Below are 23,009 nucleotides of genomic sequence, written 5' to 3'. Positions count from 1 at the left end.
ATTAGCATTATCGCTAACGGCTGCAAAGTGTAGACTAGACATATGAACACCACACAAACAGTCAATATTTATTTTTTTATGCCTGAATTCCGTTTTAATGTCTGGATTCTGTGATTCCGTCAGCGTTTTCTACAACGTAGATTTTATAGGGCCCTACTAAACTCTAAAGTGCAGAATAATAACCTGGCTGGTGTGGGTAAAATCTAAGCACGTAGTCAGTTGTCTGCCCTGTATACAGAAACAAACAACATTAGGACATTGTAATGCACATTAAACACACATAGGATGAATGTTTATGATGAATTTCACTTTGTGGTAGCTGTTCTATAGACAACTTTCAAAGTCAAATTTCCTCTCATTCAGTGCTGTATGGTCCTGCCTAACAAAAATACACTATATATATTTATATACAAAAGTATGTGGACACCCCTTCAAATTAGTTGTTTCGGCTATTTCAGCCACACCCGTTGCTGACAGATGTATAAAATCGAGCACACAGCCATTGCAATCTCCATAGACAAGCATTGGTAGTAGAAAGGCCTTACTGAAGAGCTCAGTGACTTTCAACGTGACACCGTTATAGGATGCCACCTTTCCAACAAGTCGTTGTGTCAAATTTCTGCCCTGCTAGAGCTTCCCCGTTCAACTGTAAGTGCTGTTATTGTGAAGTGGAAGTCTAGGAGCAACAACGGCTCAGCCGTGAAGTGGTAGGCCACACAATCTCTCAGGACGGGACCGCCGAGTGCTGTAGCGCGTAAAAATAGTCTGTCCTCGGTTGCAACACTCACTACCGAGTTCCAAACTGCCTCTGGAAGCAACGTCAGCACAATAACTGTTCGTCGGGAGTTTCATGAAATGGGTTTCCATGGCCGAGCAGCCGCACACAAACCTAAGATCACCATGCGCAATGTTAAGCGTCAGCTGTAGGGGTTTAAAGCTCGCCGCCATTGGACTCTGGAGTAGTGGAAATGCGTTCTCTGGAGCGATGAGTCACACCATAACATCTGGCAGTCCGGCGGACAAATCTGGGTTTGGCGGATGCCAGGAGAACGCTTCCTGCCCCAATGCATAGTGCCAACTGTAAAGTTTGGTGGAGGAAGAATAATGGTCTGGGGCTGTTTTTCATGGTTCAGGCCCCTTAGTTCCAGTGAAGGGAACTCTTAACACTACAGAATACAATGACATTCTAGATGATTCTGTGCTTCCATCTTTGTGGCAACAGTTTGGGGAAGTCCCTTTCCTGTTTCAGCATGACAATGTCCCTGTGCAAATAGCGAGGTCCATACAGAAATGGTTTGTCAAGATCGGTGTGGAAGAACTTGACTGGCCTGCAACGAGCCCTGACCTCAACTCCATCGAACACCTTTGGGATCAATTGGACCGCTGACTGCGATCCAGGCCTAATTGCCCGACCTCACCAATGCTGGAATGGAAGCAAGTCCCCCAGAAGAATGGAGGCTGTTAAAGCAGTAAAAGGGGGACCAATTGCATATTAATGCCCATGATTTTGGAATGCGATGTTTGACGAGAAGGTGTCCACATACTTTTAGTCATGTTGTGTAATTTAATCTCTGAGAAATTAACCTAATTGATTGCATCCATATCGGCCATTTTAATTTATAGGATTCATATAATATTGAATAATTATAGTACCCAACGTCCGATTTGGACCGAACTTTTTTCTAACGAAGTTCGGATGCTTTAGGGCATTTCGCGCATATAGGCTTAGGTGTCCACTGTGTGTGTGTGTGTGTGTGTGTATATATATATATACACTGCTCAAAAAAATAAAGGGAACACTTAAACAACACAATGTAACTCCAAGTCAATCACACTTCTGTGAGATCAAACTGTCCACTTAGGAAGCAACACTGATTGACAATACATTTCACATGCTGTTGTGCAAATGGATAGACAAAAGGTGGAAATTATAGGCAATTAGCAAGACACACCCCAAAAAGGAGTGGTTCTGCAGGTGGTGACCACAGACCACTTCTCAGTTCCTATGCTTCCTGGCTGATGTTTTGGTCACTTTTGAATGCTGGCGGTGCTCTCACTCTAGTGGTAAAATGAGACGGAGTCTACAACCCACACAAGTGGCTCAGGTAGTGCAGCTCATCCAGGATGGTACATCAATGCAATCTGTGGCAAGAAGGTTTGCTGTGTCTGTCAGCGTAGTGTCCAGAGCATGGAGGCGCTACCAGGAGACAGGCCAGTACATCAGGAGACGTGGAGGAGGCCGTAGGAGGGCAACAACCCAGCAGCAGGACCGCTACCTCCGCCTTTGTGCAAGGAGTAGCACTGCCAGAGCCCTGCAAAATGACCTCCAGCAGGCCACAAATGTGCATGTGTCTGCTCAAACGGTCAGAAACAGACTCCATGAGGGTGGTATGAGGGCCCGACGTCCACAGGTGGGGGTTGTGCTTACAGCCAAACACCGTGCAGGACGTTTGGCATTTGCCAGAGAACACCAGATTGGCAAATTCGCCACTGGTGCCCTGTGCTCTTCACAGATGAAAGCAGGTTCACACTGAGCACATGAGCACATGTGACAGACGTGACAGAGTCTGGAGACGCCGTGGAGAACGTTCTGCTGCCTGCAACATCCTCCAGCATGACCGGTTTGACGGTGGGTCAGTCATGGTGTGGGGTGGCATTTCTTTGTGGGGCCGCACAGCCCTCCATGTGCTCGCCAGAGGTAATCTGACTGCCATTAGGTACCGAGATGAGATCCTCAGAGCCCTTGTGAGACCATATGCTGACACATGCACATTTGTGGCCTGCCTTTATTTATATATGTATTTATATATTTATTTATATACTGTATTATATATATGTATTTATATATGTATTTATTAATATATTATATTTATATATATGTATTTTTTTATGTATATATGTATATTTATTTATATTTTATATTTATATATATTTATTTATATACGGTACTATATATATTTATTTATTTATATATTATATTTATATATATATGTATTTATCTTCATATGTAATGAAGAGAAGCTTAGGCCTAGTCCTGAAGAGACCGAGCGAGACCAGGAAATGCCAGGCAGCATGTTCCCGACAACGAGATTCATTGCGGCATTTCAAGTTGACATGTTTTGAGTGACGTAGTAATTCCATTAGATTGCTGCAAACACAACATTACAGTTGGAACTTAATTTAGACAAAGAAAATGTCTCAACAGAATGAAACCAAATACTTGTCGCAATATTTAAAGAACTGGTTTAAACCGACACAAAAGTTTTTGAACAGGCTATATTGCAGCAATTGGCTCTACCAACAAAGGTGGGCCTACCAACAAAAGCTACTTAACAAATGACAGCAATAGACTAATGATATTTATTTGACAATAGACCACATCTTAAACTAAATACCAAGCACAAAATAAAAAACAACAGTTCAAACTTAATTTAGCCAACAAAAATGTCTCAACAGAATGAAACGAAACACTTTGTTCATATGTAGAGAACTGGTTTGGATTCATAAATAAGTCTACAATAATAATTATTTACAATAATAATAAAACTAATGTATAATAAATATGAAAGAAAATAAATAAAAGTTAGAAAATTGTATCAAACCTGAATAGTCCTTCTCATCTTTGTCCACTACAATATTACAACTTGTCTCTGAGGATATTCCCCTTGTTTACTACACTATTATTACTGTTACTGCTTCTATTACTACTAATATTATTATTACTATTATTAGTATTACTACTGCTATTATTAGTATTACTACTGCTATTACCTCTGCTATTATTTTTACTGTTACTACTGCTACTACTACTACTATTATGACTGTTGCTACTCTTGTTACTGCTACTATTATTATTATTACTAATTCTACTACTGCTATTGTTATTACTACTACTACTACTGCTATTGTTATTACTACTACTACTACTGCTATTGTTATTACTACTTCTACTACTGCTATTGTTATTACTACTACTACTACTGCTATTGTTATTACTACTACTACTACTGCTATTGTTATTACTACTGCTACTACTACTACTACTGCTGTTGTTATTACTACTACTACCGCTATTGTTATTATTACTACTACTACTGCTATTACTGCTGCTATTACTACTACTACTGCTATTACTGCTGCTATTACTACTACTACTGCTATTACTGCTGCTATTACTACTACTACTGCTATTACTGCTGCTATTATTATTACTACTGCTATTACTGCTGCTATTATTATTACTACTGCTATTACTGCTATTACTACTATTACTACTGCTATTACTGCTATTACTACTACTACTACTATTACTACTGCTATTACTACTATTACTACTATTATTACTGCTATTACCTCTGCTATTATTATCACTGTTACTACTGCTATTACTACTCTTACTACTACTATTGTTACTATTATTATTATTACTACTACTACTCTTTTTACTATTACTTATTAGTGTCTATACTACTTATTATTACTACTACTATTCCTACTACTATTCCTACTACTAGTGTTACTACTACTGCTATTGTTACTGCTTATACTATTATTATTATTACTACTATTACTACTACTATGACTTGTACACCAGCATCAATTCCTCTCTGTCTGTCTACTGCTATGATCATTCCTCTCTGTGGTGGAGGGAAAGCGAGAGGAGAGGGGGGGAATAGTAACAGGAGAGTGGGTTAAGTAGGGGGGTGGAGAGCGAGAGAGGGGTAGAGAGAGGTGTGGAGGGAGGGAGGGAGAGAGAGAGAGAGGGGTGGAAGGAGGGAGGGAGAGAGGTGTGGAGGGAGGGAGAGGGAGAGAGAGGGGTGGAAGGAGGGAGGGAGAGAGGTGTGGAGGGAGGGAGAGGGAGAGAGAGGGGTGGAAGGAGGGAGGGAGAGAGGGGTGGATGTGAGAGAGAGAGAGAAGGAGGAAGAGTAACAGGAGACAGATTAAAGAGGGAGAGGGTGGGTGGAGGGAAAGTGAGAGAGGGGTGGAAGGAGGGAGAGGGAGAGAGAGAGGGGTGGAAGGAGGGAGGGAGAGAGGTGTGGAGGGAGGGAGAGGGAGAGAGAGGGGTGGAAGGAGGGAGGGAGAGAGAGAGAGAGGGGTGGAAGGAGGGAGAGGGAGAGAGAGGGGTGGATGTGAGAGAGAGAGAGAGAAGGAGGAAGAGTAACAGGAGACAGATTAAATAGGGAGAGGGTGGGGGGAGGGAAAGTGAGCTAGAGAGCTCTGGGAGTCCCTGTAGACCCGTCATCCAGCTTAATGGAGATGAAACCATGTAACACTACGCTGGTGAAATACTACCATAGTGTAGATGGGGGATGAGCATGATGAGAGCTCTCATCTATCTCTTTGTTACCCTACTGTACCGACTACTACCCTACTGTCCCGACTACTACCCTACTGTACCGGCTACTACCCTACTGTCCCGACTACTACCCTACTGTCCCGACTACTACCCTACTGTACCGGCTACTACCCTACTGTACCGGCTACTACCCTACTGTCCCGGCTACTATCCTACTGTACCGACTACCCTACCCTACTGTACCTACTACCCTACCCTACTGTCCCGACTACTACCCTACCCTACTGTACCTACTACCCTACTGTACCGGCTACTACCCTACTGTCCCGACTACTACCCTACCCTACTGTACCTACTACCCTACTGTACCGACTACCCTACCCTACTGTACCTACTACCCTACCCTACTGTACCTACTACCCTACCCTACTGTACAGACTACTACCCTACTGTACCGGCTACTACCCTACTGTACCTACTACCATACCCTACTGTACCGACTACTACCCTACCCTACTGTACCTACTACCCTACTGTCCCGACTACACTACCCTACTGTACCTACTACCCTACTGTACCTACTACCCTACTGTACCTACTAACATACCCTACTGTACCTACTACACTACCCTACTGTACCGACTACTACCCTACTGTACCGACTACCCTACCCTACTGTACCGACTACCCTACCCTACTGTACCTACTACCCTACCCTACTGTACCTACTACCCTACCCTACTGTACCTACTACCCTGCTGTACCGGCTACTACCCTACTGTACCGGCTACTACCCTACTGTACCGGCTACTACCCTACTGTACCGGCTACTACCCTACTGTACCGGCTACTACCCTACCCTACTGTACCGACTACTACCCTACTGTACCGGCTACTACCCTACTGTACCGACTACTACCCTACTGTACCGACTACTACCCTACTGTACCTACTACACTACCCTACTGTACCGACTACTACCCTACTGTACCGACTACTACCCTACTGTACCGGCTACTACCCTACTGTACCGGCTACTACCCTACTGTACCGACTACTACCCTACTGTACCGACTACTACCCTACTGTACCTACTACCCTACTGTACCTACTACCCTACTGTACCTACTACCCTACCCTACTGTACCGGCTACTACCCTACTGTACCGGCTACTACCCTACTGTACCGACTACTACCCTACCCTACTGTACCTACTACCCTACCCTACTGTACCTACTACCCTACCCTACTGTACCTACTACCCTACCCTACTGTACCTACTACCCTACCCTACTGTACCGGCTACTACCCTACTGTACCGGCTACTACCCTACTGTACCGGCTACTACCCTACTGTACCGGCTACTACCCTACTGTACCGGCTACTACCCTACTGTACCGGCTACTACCCTACTGTACCGGCTACTACCCTACTGTACCGGCTACTACCCTACTGTACCGGCTACTACCCTACTGTACCGGCTACTACCCTACTGTACCGGCTACTACCCTACTGTACCGACTACTACCCTACTGTACCGACTACTACCCTACTGTACCTACTACCCTACCCTACTGTACCTACTACCCTACCCTACTGTACCTACTACCCTACCCTACTGTACCTACTACCCTACCCTACTGTACCTACTACCCTACCCTACTGTACCTACTACCCTACCCTACTGTACCGGCTACTACCCTACTGTACCGGCTACTACCCTACTGTACCGGCTACTACCCTACTGTACCGGCTACTACCCTACTGTACCGGCTACTACCCTACTGTACCGGCTACTACCCTACTGTACCGGCTACTACCCTACTGTACCGGCTACTACCCTACTGTACCGGCTACTACCCTACTGTACCGGCTACTACCCTACTGTACCGGCTACCCTACCCTACTGTACCGACTACTACCCTACTGTACCGACTACTACCCTACTGTACCGACTACTACCCTACTCTACCGGCTACTACCCTTACCTACTACTCTACCCTACTGTACCGGCTACTACCCTACTGTACCGGCTACTACCCTACTGTACCGGCTACTACCCTAGTCTACCGGCTACTACCCTACTGTACCGGCTACTACCTTAGTCTACCGGCTACTACCCTAGTCTACCGGCTACTACCCTAGTCTACCGGCTACTACCCTACTGTACCGGCTACTACCCTACTGTACCGGCTACTACCCTACTCTACCGGCTACTACCCTACTGTACCGGCTACTACCCTACTGTACCGGCTACTACCCTAGTCTACCGGCTACTACCCTAGTCTACCGGCTACTACCCTAGTCTACCGGCTACTACCTTAGTCTACCGGCTACTACCCTACTGTACCGGCTACTACCCTACTCTACCGGCTACTACCCTACTGTACCGGCTACTACCCTACCCTACTCTACCGGCTACTACCCTACTGTACCGGCTACTACCCTACTGTACCGGCTACTACCCTACTGTCCCGACTACTACCCTACTGTACCGGCTACTACCCTACTGTCCCGACTACTACCCTACTGTACCGGCTACTACCCTACTGTCCCGACTACTACCCTACTCTACCGGCTACTACCCTACTGTCCCGACTACTACCCTACTGTACCGGCTACTACCCTACTGTCCCGACTACTACCCTACTGTACCGGCTACTACCCTACCCTACTCTACCGGCTAATACCCTACTCTACCGGCTACTACCCTACTGTACCGACTACTACCCTACCCTACTCTACCGGCTACTACCCTACTGTACCGACTACTACCCTACCCTACTCTACCGGCTACTACCCTACTGTACCGACTACTACCCTACTGTACCGGCTAATACCCTACTGTACCGACTACTACCCTACCCTACTCTACCGGCTACTACCCTACTGTACCGACTACTACCCTACTGTACCGACTACTACCCTACTGTACCGGCTAATACCCTACTGTACCGACTACTACCCTACCCTACTCTACCGACTACTACCCTACTGTACCGACTACTACCCTACTGTACCGGCTACTACCCTACTGTACCGACTACTACCCTACTGTACCGGCTACTACCCTACTGTACCGACTACTACCCTACTGTACCGGCTACTACCCTACTGTACCGGCTACTACCCTACTGTACCGACTACTACCCTACTGTACCGGCTACTACCCTACTGTACCGACTACTACCCTACTGTACCGACTACTACCCTACTGTACCGACTACTACCCTAGTCTACCGACTACTACCCTAGTCTACCGGCTACTACCCTAGTCTACCGACTACTACCCTACTGTACCGACTACTACCCTACTGTACCGACTACTACCCTACTGTACCGACTACTACCCTACTGTACCGACTACTACCCTACTGTACCGGCTACTACCCTACTGTACCGACTACTACCCTACTGTACCGGCTACTACCCTACTGTACCGACTACTACCCTAGTCTACCGGCTACTACCCTAGTCTACCGGCTACTACCCTACTGTCCCGGCTACTACCCTACTGTCTTGCCAAAGCAGCAGGTTCTCTTCCTGGGGTCCAGCAAAATGAAGGCAGTTCATTCAATTTTAAATGTGTGTGTGTGTGTGTGTGTGTGTGTGTGTGTGTGTGTGTGTGTGTGCCAATGTTTGTGTTGCTTCACAGTCCCCGCTGTTCCATAAGGCGATTTTTTTTTTCAATATTTTTTTTTAAATCTAATTTTACTGCTTTCGTCAGCTACTTGATGTGGAATAGAGTTCCATGTAGTCATGGCTCTATGTAGTACTGTGCACCTCCCATAGTCTGTTCTGGACTTGGGGACTGTGAAGAGACCTCTTGTGGTATGTCTTGTGGGGTATGCATGGGTGTCCGAGCTGTGTGCCAGTAGTTTAGACAGCTCGGTGCATTCAACATGTCAATACCTCTCATAAATTAAAGTAGTGATAAGGTCAATCTCTCCTCCACTTTCAGCCAGGAGAGATTGACATGCATATTATTAATATTAGCTCTCTGTGTACATCCAAGGGCCAGCCGTGCTGCCCTGTTCTGAGCCAATTGCAATTTTCCTAAGTCCTTTTTTGTGGCATCTGATCACACGACTGAACAGTAGTAAAGGTGCGACAAAACTAGGGCCTGTAGGACCTGCCTTGTTGATAGTGTTGTTAAGATGGCAGATCAGTGCTTTATTATGGACAGACTTCTCCCCATCTTAGCTACTACTGCATCAATATGTTTTGACCATGACAGTTTACAATCTAGTGTTACTCCAAGCAGTTTAGTCATCTCAACTTGCTCAATTTCCTCATTATTTATTACAAAATTTAGTTGAGGTTTAGGGTTTAGTGAGTGTTTTTGTTCCAAAGACAATGCTTTTAGTTTTAGAAATATTTAGGACTTATTCCTTGCCGCCCACTCTGAAACTAACTGCAGCTCTTTGTTGAGTTTTGCAGTCATTTCAGTCGCTGTAGTAGCTGACGTGTATAGTGTTGAGTCATCCGCATACATAGACACACTGGCTTTACTCAGTCAGTGGCATGTCGTTAGTAAAAATAAATAAAAAGCAAGGGGCCTAGACAGCTACCCTGGGGAATTCCTGATTCTAACTGGATTATATTTAATGTCTAAAGCTGCACTGAAGTCTAACAAGACAGCACCCACAATCATTTTATCATCAATTTCTCTCAGCCAATCATCAGTCGTTTGTGTAAGTGCTGTGCTTGTTGAGTGTTCTTCCCTGTAAGTGTGCTGAAACTCTGTTGTCAATTTGTTTACTGTAAAATAGCAGTGTATCTGATCAAACACCATTTTTTCCCAGAAGTTTACTAAGGGTTGGTAACAGGCTGATTGGTCGGCTATTTGAGCCAGTAAAGGGGGCTTTACTATTCTTGGGTAGAGGAATGACTTTAGCTTCCCTCCCGACCTGAGGGCACGCTCTCTAGTCAGCTTAAATTGAAGATTTGGCAAATAGGAGTGGCAATATTGTCTGCTATTATCCTCAGTAATTTGCCATCTGGATTGTCAGACCCTGGTGGCTTGTCATTGTTGATAGACAACAATCATTTTTTAACCTCTTCCACACTGACTTTACGGAATTCAAAAGTACAATTCTTTTCTTTTCATAATTTGGTCCAATATACTTGGATGTGTAGTGAATCACTGCAGAACTTCTTGTATGACCTCTAATACATTATATTAGGCCCAGCCTGACCTCTTATACATTATATTAGGCCCAGCCTGACCTCTTATACACTATATTAGGCCCAGCCTGACCTCTTATACACTATATTAGGCCCAGCCTGACCTGTTATACACTATATTAGGCCCAGCCTGATCTCTTATACACTATATTAGGCCCAGCCTGACCTCTTATACACTATATTAGGCCCAGCCTGACCTCTTATACATTATATTAGGCCCAGCCTGACCTCTTATACATTATATTAGGCCCAGCCTGACCTCTTATACACTATATTAGGCCCAGCCTGACCTCTTATACATTATATTAGGCCCAGCCTGACCTCTTATACATTATATTAGGCCCAGCCTGACCTCTTATACACTATATTAGGCCCAGCCTGACCTCTTATACACTATATTAGGCCCAGCCTGACCTCTTATACACTATATTAGGCCCAGCCTGACCTCTTATACACTATATTAGGCCCAGCCTGACCTCTTATACACTATATTAGGCCCAGCCTGACCTCTTATACACTATATTAGGCCCAGCCTGACCTCTTATACACTATATTAGGCCCAGCCTGACCTCTTATACACTATATTAGGCCCAGCCTGACCTCTTATGCACTATATTAGGCCCAGCCTGTCCTCTTATACACTATATTAGGCCCAGCCTGACCTCTTATACACTATATTAGGCCCAGCCTGACCTCTTATACACTATATTAGGCCCAGCCTGACCTCTTATACACTATATTAGGCCCAGCCTGACCTCTTATACACTATATTAGGCCCAGCCTGACCTCTTATACACTATATTAGGCCCAGCCTGACCTCTTATACACTATATTAGGCACAGCCTTTGGAACTTTGGTTTTCCTACATATGGCTACTATATTGTGATCACTACATTCTATGGATTCGGATACTGCTTTAAAGCAAATATCTGCAGCGTTAGTAATAAAGGTGATCAATACATGTTGATGATTTAATTCCTGTGCAGTTTGTAGCTACCCTGGTAGGTTGACTGATAACCTGAACCAGGTTACAGACACTGGTTACAGTTTGAAGGTTTTTCCTGACTGGGCAGCCTGACGAAAGCCAGTCAATATTTAAATCACCCAGAAAGTATACTTCTCTGTTGATATCACATACATTATCAAGCATTTCACACACGTTATCCAGATACTGACTGTTATCACTTGGTGGTCTGTAGCAGCTTCCCACCAGAATGGGCTTTAGGTGAGGCAGATGAACCTGTAGCCATATTACTTCAACAGTATTTAACATTCGGTCGTCTCTAAGCTTTACAGGAATGTGGTTCTGATTATAGACCACAACCTCAGTTGGCACCGCCTCAATTGGCATTTCTGTCTTTTCGGTCAATCTTATAACCATGTATTGCTACCACTGTATCAAAGATATTATCTCAGTGAGTTTCAGAGATAGTCAGAAGTTATTGACTTCCTGCATCTTGTTTCTCAGGCTGCATATGTTAATATGGGGCTATTTTTTAGCACTTTTCTGTGTCGCTTGATTGTTTTTATTGCTTTACTGGGGAGCTTATCAGAGGTAGACTTACTTATGTTATTTATATTGGAGCTGCTAGTGCAGGGTGAGCTGCATAAAGTGGTCTTCCTACTATTGCGCACTGCCTCAGTGCTAACAGTGTAACTCGGGTTCATAGGCTCATGTTTACTGCTTACAATAGCTGTAGTATATACCGACGTATTAGGGGTACATAAATTAAATGACCTGCATTGTGTTTGCCAATGCCCCTAAGATCATGTACATTTGATGCGGCATTATGACGTCTCATTGTCACAATGGGAGGGATTAACTGAGCTGGTCTTTGGATCATTTACCAGTCATTGTTTCAACGCAGCCTTGAAATGCGTGGACAGAGTCCAGGAGCTAAGATGATTTGGATGGACTCTGTCATTCCTGTAGAGTATCTTCTGTTTCCAGAAGGTGTCCAAGTTATCAATAAAAGTTCCGGGCTCAACGTCAACATCCATTTTAGAATAAGGCGGTAACGTAACAAAATGTGGAAAAAGTCAAGGGGTCTGAATACTTTTCTGAATGCTCTGTATGTTTTCGTACATGTGGCCCCAGCGGAAATCATACCCGCCACACTGAATTGTTCTACCACAGTGGTCACCAACCTTTTTCCTAGGCACACTGAATGGTTCTACCACAGTGGTCACCAACCTTTTTCCCAGTCACACTGAATGGTTCTACCACAGTGGTCACCAACCTTTTTCCCAGTCACACTGAATGGTTCTACCACAGTGGTCACCAACCTTTTTCCCAGTCACACTGAATGGTTCTACCACAGTGGTCACCAACCTTTTTCCCAGTCACACTGAATGGTTCTACCACAGTGGTCACCAACCTTTTTCCTAATCAAGATCACTTTCTGAGTCAAAATGAGAGCAGTGACTTAAAAAAACATAAACCTTTTAGTAACATTAACCAATTAAAAACAGTTCTGTAGCAGTGAGGTTTGTGCAGTAGGCTATACATTTACATTTAAGTCATTTAGCAGACGCTCTTATCCAGAGCGACTTACAAGTACATACATTCATACTTTTTTTGTACTTGCCCCCCGTGGGAATCGAACCCACAACCCTGGCGTTGCAAGCGCCATGCTCTACCAACTGAGCCACACGGGGCCCACATCCCACATGAGCTATAGACCCAATATATTATTCTTCTCAGACCATTTTGAAATTATTTATCTTTAAAAAAAATATATATATATTTGATCACACTGGTAATAGATCATTTGTTGTATTCCTCGTGAGGCCCAGCTGAGTGAACATAATTATTATCTTTATTTAAAAAATAATAATAATGGACTGATGGCATCCATCTGATAGGGAGGGAGGGAGGGAGGGAGGGGGAGGGAGGGAGGGCGCAGCAGTGAGTCTGCCTCAACTGACTCACCGTCCCTCTGCTGAGAAATGGGGACACAGTCCAGCTGATGGTGAAAAACTAAAGTCGTACTGCATCATTTCTGCCTCGTGCACCAATTCATGTTTGTTACTCCTATGACCAGAGAAAGTGAAATATTCCTCGATTTATATATATATTTTTTTTAAAGACACAAGCTGCTTCTAATAATAATAACAACAACAACGGAATCTTATCAGAACTGTTATGTACATGTACTACCCTGGAGTGCCTGAGGATGGCGCTGTTACTCATTACTACATGCGATCACCTGTACTTACACATGACCCATGACATCTGATAAACAAGGTTCTTCTCCCCGCATCCCTGCCTCAGTGTGCTGTTATGTTACACGGGGTCAGAGGTTTAAAAAGTAACACAAGGACATTTTAACATTCTGAAACATGGAACAAATTGAAATCACCTACTACTCTGAACCTAGAGGGAAATCTATCCCACATGAGACCTCCAACTACTCTGAACCTAGAGGGAAATCTATCCCACATGAGACCACCAACTACTCTGAACCTAGAGGGAAATCTAGTCCACATGAGACCACCAACTACTCTGAACCTAGAGGGAAATCTAGTCCACATGAGACCAGCAACTACTCTGAACCTAGAGGGAAATCTATCCCACATGAGACCACCTACTACTCTGAACCTAGAGGGAAATCTATCCCACATGAGACCAGCAACTACTCTGAACCTAGAGGGAAATCTATCCCACATGAGACCTCCAACTACTCTGAACCTAGAGGGAAATCTATCCCACATGAGACCACCTACTACTCTGAACCTAGAGGGAAATCTATCCCACATGAGACCAGCAACTACTCTGAACCTAGAGGGAAATCTAGTCCACATGAGACCAACTACTCTGAACCTAGAGGGAAATCTAGTCCACATGAGACCAACTACTCTGAACCTAGAGGGAAATCTAGTCCACATGAGACCAACTACTCTGAACCTAGAGGGAAATCTAGTCCACATGAGACCACCAACTACTCTGAACCAAGAGGGAAATCTAGTCCAAATGAGACCTCCAACTACTCTGAACCTAGATGGAAAATCTAGTCCACATGAGACCAGCAACTTCTCTGAACCCAGAGGGAAATCTAGTCAACATGAGACCACCAACTACTCTGAACCTAGAGGGAAATCTAGTCCACATGAGACCACCAACTACTCTGAACCTAGAGGGAAATCTAGGCCACATGAGACCTCCAACTACTCTGAACCTAGAGGGAAATCTAGGCCACATGAGACCTCCAACTACTCTGAACCTAGAGGGAAATCTAGTCCACATGAGACCTCCAACTACTCTGAACCTAGATGGAAATCTAGGCCCAAAAGACCCGAGTTTCAACAACTTACTGAGTCACTGATACGGGACAGAATTGTGTGTGGAATCACAGATTACTCAGATGACCAGATCACCTGCTAGCTAGAGCAATTACACATTTGCCGTGCTGGTGAAGTGAGCCAGAGTCAACTGAAAATGCTTCATGATGAAGTCGAGGTGCTCGTTCACAAGGTGCGTAAGCGAAAGAAAACACAGAACTATCACAAAAAAAAGACAGACCGTGCAACAGCTAGTAAAAGAGAGGTCGCAGGGAGAACGCTCACGTTGTGGGGACAAACCATGAACTCCCCAAAAAAGTGTCCAGCATACGTTCAGATAGGCAAAACATGTCACAGGAGAAAAATCTGGAAAATCATTATACCAAAATGTGCTCCTCACGCACACAGACGGATACCTGTATGGAAAACAGATCAAGATGGAGTCAGACCACAAGTCCTTGGAAACAATCTTCAAGAAGTCGCTCCGGAAAGCACCAGGCAGACTGCAGAGACTGCTGATGAGACTACAGAGAGAGAGTCTACATGTGACATACAAACCAGGAGAGTCCCATCGCTGATGCATTGAGCCCAAGCATACCTGAAGGAACAGAGAGAGAAATTGGTGGATGGTGAGCTGGATGTAAACTACATTTGTTTATCAACTTCCTGTATCAGGAGAGAAAATGCAGCAATTGAAAAACAGCAACAGTAGAAGATGAAGACTGGTCACAGAAACAGTTCAAGGAGACACGAGAGGGAACGTTGCCAAGAAAATACAGCACTAATGGACCTTCAGAGAGGACTTGACATACTCTGATGGACTGCTGTTCAAAAGTTCAAAACTTCCTCGTTCCTCAGATAATGAGAGAAGAAATTATGGAAAACATCCATGAAGAACACATGGAAATCGTAAAAACTTAAGGAACAAGCAAGGGATGTTCTGTTCTGTTCAGGAATGGATAAACAGATTTGAAGATGTGACAAAAGTCTGCAACACACACAACAACAACAACCAAAGAGAGCCGTCTCATCCGGTCCCAGAGAACCGTCTCATGTCTCATCCAGAAGTCGCTCCAGAAGGCACCAGGCAGACTGCAGATAATGCTGATGAGACTACAGAGATACAGTCTACATGTGACATACAAACCAGGAAATGAGTTGCTACATTTGTTTATCAACTTCCTGTTTCAGAAGAGAAAATGCAGCAATTCAAAAACAGCAACAGCAGAAGATGAAGAGTGAAGACTGGTCAGAGAGCCGTCTCATCCGGTCCCAGGGAGCCGTGTCATCCGGTCCCAGGGAGCCGTGTCATCCGGTCCCAGGGAGCCGTCTCATCCGGTCCCAGGGAGCCGTCTCATCCGGTCCCAGGGAGCCGTCTCATCCGGTCCCAGGGAGCCGTGTCATCCGGTCCCAGGGAGCCGTGTCATCCGGTCCCAGGGAGCCGTGTCATCCGGTCCCAGGGAGCCGTGTCATCCGGTCCCAGGGAGCCGTCTCATCCGGTCCCAGAGAGCCGTCTCATCCGGTCCCAGAGAGCTCTTGGGCCAAAGTTGAAGTGGACGTCTTCCATTACAACGACCCAGAACATCTACTGTCTGTGGTTTACTACTCAAAATACCCAGAAATCTCCAGGCTCAGTAGAACAACAAGTAAACACATTATTACAGCACTAAAGTCGATCTCGGCAAGGCATGGGGTGCCTAACGGTTTGTGCTACGACAATGGAAGACATTTGAGTCAAGAAATTTCAGATTTCTCTACCAGCTGGGAGTTAAAACATGTTACGTCGAGCCCTAGATGTCCACAGTCAAATGGCCAAGCTAAGAGAGCAGTTCAGACTGTGAAGAACCTGTTGGAAGAAAAGCACGAGACGGCAACCGAGGTCCTTACACAGCTCTCCTTGAGTACAGAAACACACTCCTGGATGCAGTAGGTATCTCTCCTGCACAACTACTAACTCCTGGATGGAGTAGGTATCTCCCCTGCACAACTACTAACTCCTGGATGGAGTAGGTATCTCTCCGGCACAACTACTAACTCCTGGATGGAGTAGGTATCTCTCCTGCACAAATACTAACTCCTGGATGGAGTAGGTATCTCTCCGGCACAACTGCTAACTCCTGGATGGAGTAGGTATCTCTCCGGCACAACTACTAACTCCTGGATGGAGTAGGTATCTCTCCGGAACAACTACTAACTCCTGGATGGAGTAGGTATCTCTCCTGCACAACTACTAACTCCTGGATGGAGTAGGTATCTCTCCGGCACAACTACTAACTCCTGGATGGAGTAGGTATCTCTCCTGCACAACTACTAACTCCTGGATGGAGTAGGTATCTCTCCTGCACAACTACTAACTCCTGGATGGAGTAGGTATCTCTCCTGCACAACTACTAACTCCTGGATGGAGTAGGTATCTCTCCGGCACAACTACTAACTCCTGGATGGAGTAGGTATCTCTCCTGCACAACTACTAACTCCTGGATGGAGTAGGTGTCTCTCCGGCACAACTCCTGGATGGAGTAGGTATCTCTCCGGCACAACTCCTGGATGGAGTAGGTATCTCTCCGGCACAACTACTAACTCCTGGATGGAGTAGGTGTCTCTCCGGCACAACTCCTGGATGGAGTAGGTATCTCTCCGGCACAACTCCTGGATGGAGTAGGTATCTCTCCGGCACAACTCCTGGATGGAGTAGGTATCTCTCCGGCACAACTACTAACTCCTGGGTGGAGTAGGTATCTCTCCGGCACAACTACTAACTCCTGGATGGAGTAGGTATCTCTCCGGCACAACTACTAACTCCTGGATGGAGTAGGTATCTCTCCGGCACAACTACTAACTCATGGATGGAGTAGGTATCTCTCCTGCACAACTACTAACTCCTGGATGGAGTAGGTATCTTTCCTGCACAAATACTAACTCCTGGATGGAGTAGGTATCTCTACGGCACAACTACTAACTCCTGGATGGAGTAGGTATCTCTCCGGCACAACTACTAACTCCTGGATGGAGTAGGTATCTCTCCGGCACAACTACTAACTCCTGGATGGAGTAGGTATCTCTCCGGCACAACTACTAACTCCTGGATGGAGTAGGTATCTCTCCGGGCACAACTACTAACTCCTGGATGGAGTAGGTATCTCTCCGGCACAACTACTAACTCCTGGATGGAGTAGGTATCTCTCCGGCACAACTACTAACTCCTGGATGGAGTAGGTATCTCTCCGGCACAACTACTAACTCCTGGATGGAGTAGGTGTCTCTCCTGCACAACTACTAACTCCTGGATGGAGTAGGTATCTCTCCGGCACAACTACTAACTCCTGGGTGGAGTAGGTATCTCTCCGGCACAACTACTAACTCCTGGATGGAGTAGGTATCTCTCCTGCACAAATACTAACTCCTGGGTGGAGTAGGTATCTCTCCTGCACAACTACTAACTCCTGGGTGGAGTAGGTATCTCTCCGGCACAACTACTAACTCCTGGGTGGAGTAGGTATCTCTACGGCACAACTACTAACTCCTGGATGGAGTAGGTATCTCTCCGGCACAACTACTAACTCCTGGATGGAGTAGGTATCTCTCCTGCACAACTACTAACTCCTGGATGGAGTAGGTGTCTCTCCGGCACAACTCCTGGATGGAGTAGGTATCTCTCCGGCACAACTCCTGGATGGAGTAGGTATCTCTCCGGCACAACTACTAACTCCTGGATGGAGTAGGTGTCTCTCCGGCACAACTCCTGGATGGAGTAGGTATCTCTCCGGCACAACTCCTGGATGGAGTAGGTATCTCTCCGGCACAACTCCTGGATGGAGTAGGTATCTCTCCGGCACAACTACTAACTCCTGGGTGGAGTAGGTATCTCTCCGGCACAACTACTAACTCCTGGGTGGAGTAGGTATCTCTCCGGCACAACTACTAACTCCTGGATGGAGTAGGTATCTCTCCGGCACAACTACTAACTCCTGGATGGAGTAGGTATCTCTCCGGCACAACTACTAACTCCTGGATGGAGTAGGTATCTCTCCGGCACAACTACTAACTCCTGGATGGAGTAGGTATCTCTCCGGCACAACTACTAACTCCTGGATGGAGTAGGTATCTCTCCGGCACAACTACTAACTCCTGGATGGAGTAGGTATCTCTCCGGCACAACTACTAACTCCTAGATGGAGTAGGTATCTCTCCTACACAACTACTAACTCCTGGATGGAGTAGGTATCTCTCCTACACAACTACTAACTCCTGGATGGAGTAGGTATCTCTCCTGCACAACTACTAACTCCTGGATGGAGTAGGTATCTCTCCGGCACAACTACTAACTCCTGGGTGGAGTAGGTATCTCTACGGCACAACTACTAACTCCTGGATGGAGTAGGTATCTCTCCGGCACAACTACTAACTCCTGGGTGGAGTAGGTATCTACTAATGGGAAGAAGGCTGAAGACAAAATATTCTGACATCAAAGAGCTTGTTAACCTGTCTGGCTCCGGCGTTCCGCTAGCGGAACTCCTCCCACATTCCACTGAAAAGGCAGAGCGCGAAATTCTTTCACACATTAACAAGTCCAATACAGCAAATGAAAGATACACATCTTGTGAATCCAGTCAACATGTCCGATTTTTTTTTAAATTTTACAGCGAAAACACCACATATATTTATGTTAGCTCACCACCAAATACAAAAAAGGACAGACATTTTTCACAGCACAGGTAGCATGCACAAAGCCAACCTAACTAACCAAGAACGAACCAAACTAACCAAGAAACAACTTCATCAGATGACAGTCTTATAACATGTTATACAATAAATCTATGTTTTGTTAGAAAAATGTGCATATTTGAGGTATAAATCAGTTTTACATTGCAGCTACAATCACAGCTACCGTCAGAAATAGAACCGAAGCAGCCAGAGTAATTAGACACCAACGTCAAATACCTAAATACTCATCATAAAACATTTCTGAAAAATCGATGGTGTACAGCAAATTAAAGACAAACATCTTGTGAATCCAGCCAATATTTCCGTTTCCGTTAGTTTTACAGCGAAAACACAATATAGCATTATATTAGCTTACTACAATAGCCTACCACACTACCGCATTCATTCATCAAGGCACGTTAGCGATAGCAATTGGCACGTTAGCGATAGGGAATAAACCAGCAAAAAATATTAATTTTCACTAACCTTCATAAACCTTCATCAGATGACAGTCCTATAACATCAGGTTATACATACACTTATGTTTTGTTCGAAAATGTGTATATTTAGAGCTGAAATCAGTGGTTATACATTGTGCTAACGTAGCATCTTTTTCCCAGAATGTGCGGATATTTTAATGACACTCCAACTATTCTGACCAAATAACTATTCATAAACGTTACTAGAAAATACATGTTGTATAGGAAATGATAGATACACTAGTTCTTAATGCAATCGCCATGTTAGAATTCTAAAAATAACTTCATTACGATATGCAGTTTAAGTTGCAGTTTAAGTTATGGCGAGAGCGTGCCCAAAACCTGGCCGCAAACGACTAGTACAACATGCTAGTACAACATGTTCGACAGATATATGAAATAGCATCAGAAAATGGGTCCTACTTTTGATGATCTTTCATCAGAATGTTGTACAAGGGGTCCTTTGTCGGGAACAATCGTTGTTTGGATTTAGAATGTCCTCTTCTCCAGTCAATTAGCACGGAAAGCTAGCAAAGTGGCCCTACGCTCTCCTTCCTGAACAAAGGCACACAACGCATCACGCCTAACGTCCCGAATAAATTTCAATAATCTAATAAAACTATATTGAAAAAACATACTTTACGATGATATTGTCACATGTATCAAATAAAATCAAAGCCGGAGATATTAGTCGTCCATAACGACAGCTTATCAGAAGGCAAATGCAGGTCCCTTCACACGCTCTCCAGAAAACAGGAAACTGGTGACACCGAGAGCTATTATTCGACCACAGATCAAGTTACACACTCCATTTCTTCTCTCACTGCCTGTCGACATCTAGTGGAAGACGTATGAAGTGCATGTATTCTAATAAATATCAAGGACTTTAATAGGCAGGCCCTAGAACAGTGCATCGATTGCAGATTTTCCACTTCCTATCAGGAAGTTTGCTGCAAAAGGAGTTCTGTTTTACTCCCAGATATAATTCAAACGGTTTTAGAAACTAGAGAGTGTTTTCTATCCAATAGTAATAATAATATGCATATTGTACGAGCAAGAATTGAGTACGAGGCTGTTTAAATTGGGCACGATTTTCCCCCAAAGTGAAAACAGCGCCCTCTGTCCTCAACAGGTTTTAAAGCCAGGACTCTATCATCATGTCAGGCTCCGTCTCACAAGCAGACAACAGAGACAAAAACAACACTTTGACCAAGGCACACGTAAGCTGTCAGTCATGAAGGAAGGAGAATGAGTCACTATCAGACAAGACAACAAATGGCAACCAGCAACTTGGAAAATATGACCAGCCAAGGTCATCTATAGTACAAACATGATCAGCCAAGGTCATCTATAGTACAAATATGACCAGCCAAGGTCATCTATAGTACAAACATGATCAGCCAAGGTCATCTATAGTACAAACACCAAACGAGATAATCAACAGAAGAAACCGGAGACACCTGTTAAAAACACATGAAACAAAACACCCAGAGACACACTCAGAAACCATAATGGACCTTATTCTGTGGAAAGAGAACCTGAAACAAGTGTTAGCCTGGAAGAGAACCACTCACCTGTGTGTTCTCCAGCACCAACAACACCATCAGCACCGAACAGCACCAAAACAAACAGTGGAAAGCAACAATGTCACCCCAGAGAAATCAACTCATTATGGAAAACCTATCAGAATGCCAAAACGCTACCGGTACTGAAAAGGCTGTTAAAAAAATAAGAAAATAATAAATAAAACCTTGAAAATACATTAATAATAAATAAATAAAAGAATAGATATTTTTTAAATAATTGTTTGCAATGTGAAACACTAAGTTGAAATAACTTTTGTTTTAGTTTTAGTTTTGAAGGAAATTAAATAGTCTATGAAAGGGAGATGTACATGTACTACCCTGGAGTGCCTGAGGGTGGCGCTGTTACTCATTACTACATGTGATCACCCGTACTTACACATGACCCGTGACATCTGATTAACAAGGTTCTTCTCACCGCATCCCTGCCTCTCTGTGCTGTTTATATTACAAGAACACTTTGCTGTACTCATTCGCTGCAGTGCTGTAGTACGTGTATTTTAAGACTTATACAAATGTGTTGATTAGTGCCGAATAAGAACTTTAAACATGAACTCACGACAAAAAACAGCAGCTTTTTTGCTATGTTCGTTGAATCTGTCTCTAGTCATGGTTTTGAATTCTCACAGTATAAACTTTGCTGTGTTTTTCGAGGTTTCTTTTTAACATTCGATGGCTCTAGGAAACTGTGCAGACACGATTATTTTTTTAGCTATCTGATTGGCCAGTGGTAGGGCTATAGGTGTCTGGGCCTGCCGGATGGGCGGAGTTCTACCTTCAGACACAGGAAATTATTCAACATGGGAACACTTTGACTTCCTGGCGCCAGGGCTGCTGAGTCAAGTGCACCTACCACCAACGGCGTGAAACGAAGAAAACTAAATAGGAACGGAAGGATTTATCGTTGGGTTTTTTACAGAAATGTTTGGTGATCGACCAGGAGTGCCTTGGAGATGGACCGGTTGGTGACCTCTTCTCTAACAGATAGTTTAATCAACTAACAAGTGTTTTCTCTAAGGGTTTGTAGGGTTGATGAAACCAACTAACTAGTGTTTTCTCTAAGGGTCTGTAGGGTTGATGAAACCAACTAACGACCTATAGGGTTAATGATGAAACCAACTAACGACCTCTAGGGTTGATGATGAAACCAACTAACGACCTCTAGGGTTAATGATGAAACCAACTAACGACCTCTAGGGTTGATGATGAAACCAACTAACGACCTCTAGGGTTGATGATGAAACCAACTAACGACCTCTAGGGTTGATGATGAAACCAACTAACGACCTCTAGGGTTAATGATGAAACCAACTAATGACCTCTAGGGTTGATGATGAAACCAACTAACGACCTCTAGGGTTAATGATGAAACCAACTAACGACCTCTAGGGTTAATGATGAAACCAACTAACGACCTCTAGGGTTAATGATGAAACCAACTAACGACCTCTAGGGTTAATGATGAAACCAACTAACG

The 23,009-nt window shown here is 44.6% G+C and overlaps 1 protein-coding gene and 1 non-coding gene across 2 annotated transcripts in view; one reads left to right on the top strand and one right to left on the bottom strand.

Moving 5' to 3' along the window:
* sos2 (son of sevenless homolog 2 (Drosophila)) overlaps window positions 1-23,009 on the top strand; it is a 113,550-nt gene that overhangs the window by 32,762 nt on the left and 57,779 nt on the right. The window lies entirely within an intron of this gene.
* trnaa-ugc (transfer RNA alanine (anticodon UGC)) lies at window positions 13,071-13,144 on the bottom strand. The gene has a single exon. It is a non-coding gene; the product is annotated as a tRNA-Ala (tRNA).

The sequence above is a fragment of the Salvelinus fontinalis genome, chromosome 15 (genome assembly GCF_029448725.1).
Source record: "Salvelinus fontinalis isolate EN_2023a chromosome 15, ASM2944872v1, whole genome shotgun sequence".
NCBI lineage: Eukaryota > Metazoa > Chordata > Actinopteri > Salmoniformes > Salmonidae > Salvelinus > Salvelinus fontinalis.
This window is presented reverse-complemented; position numbering and strand designations above follow the sequence as displayed.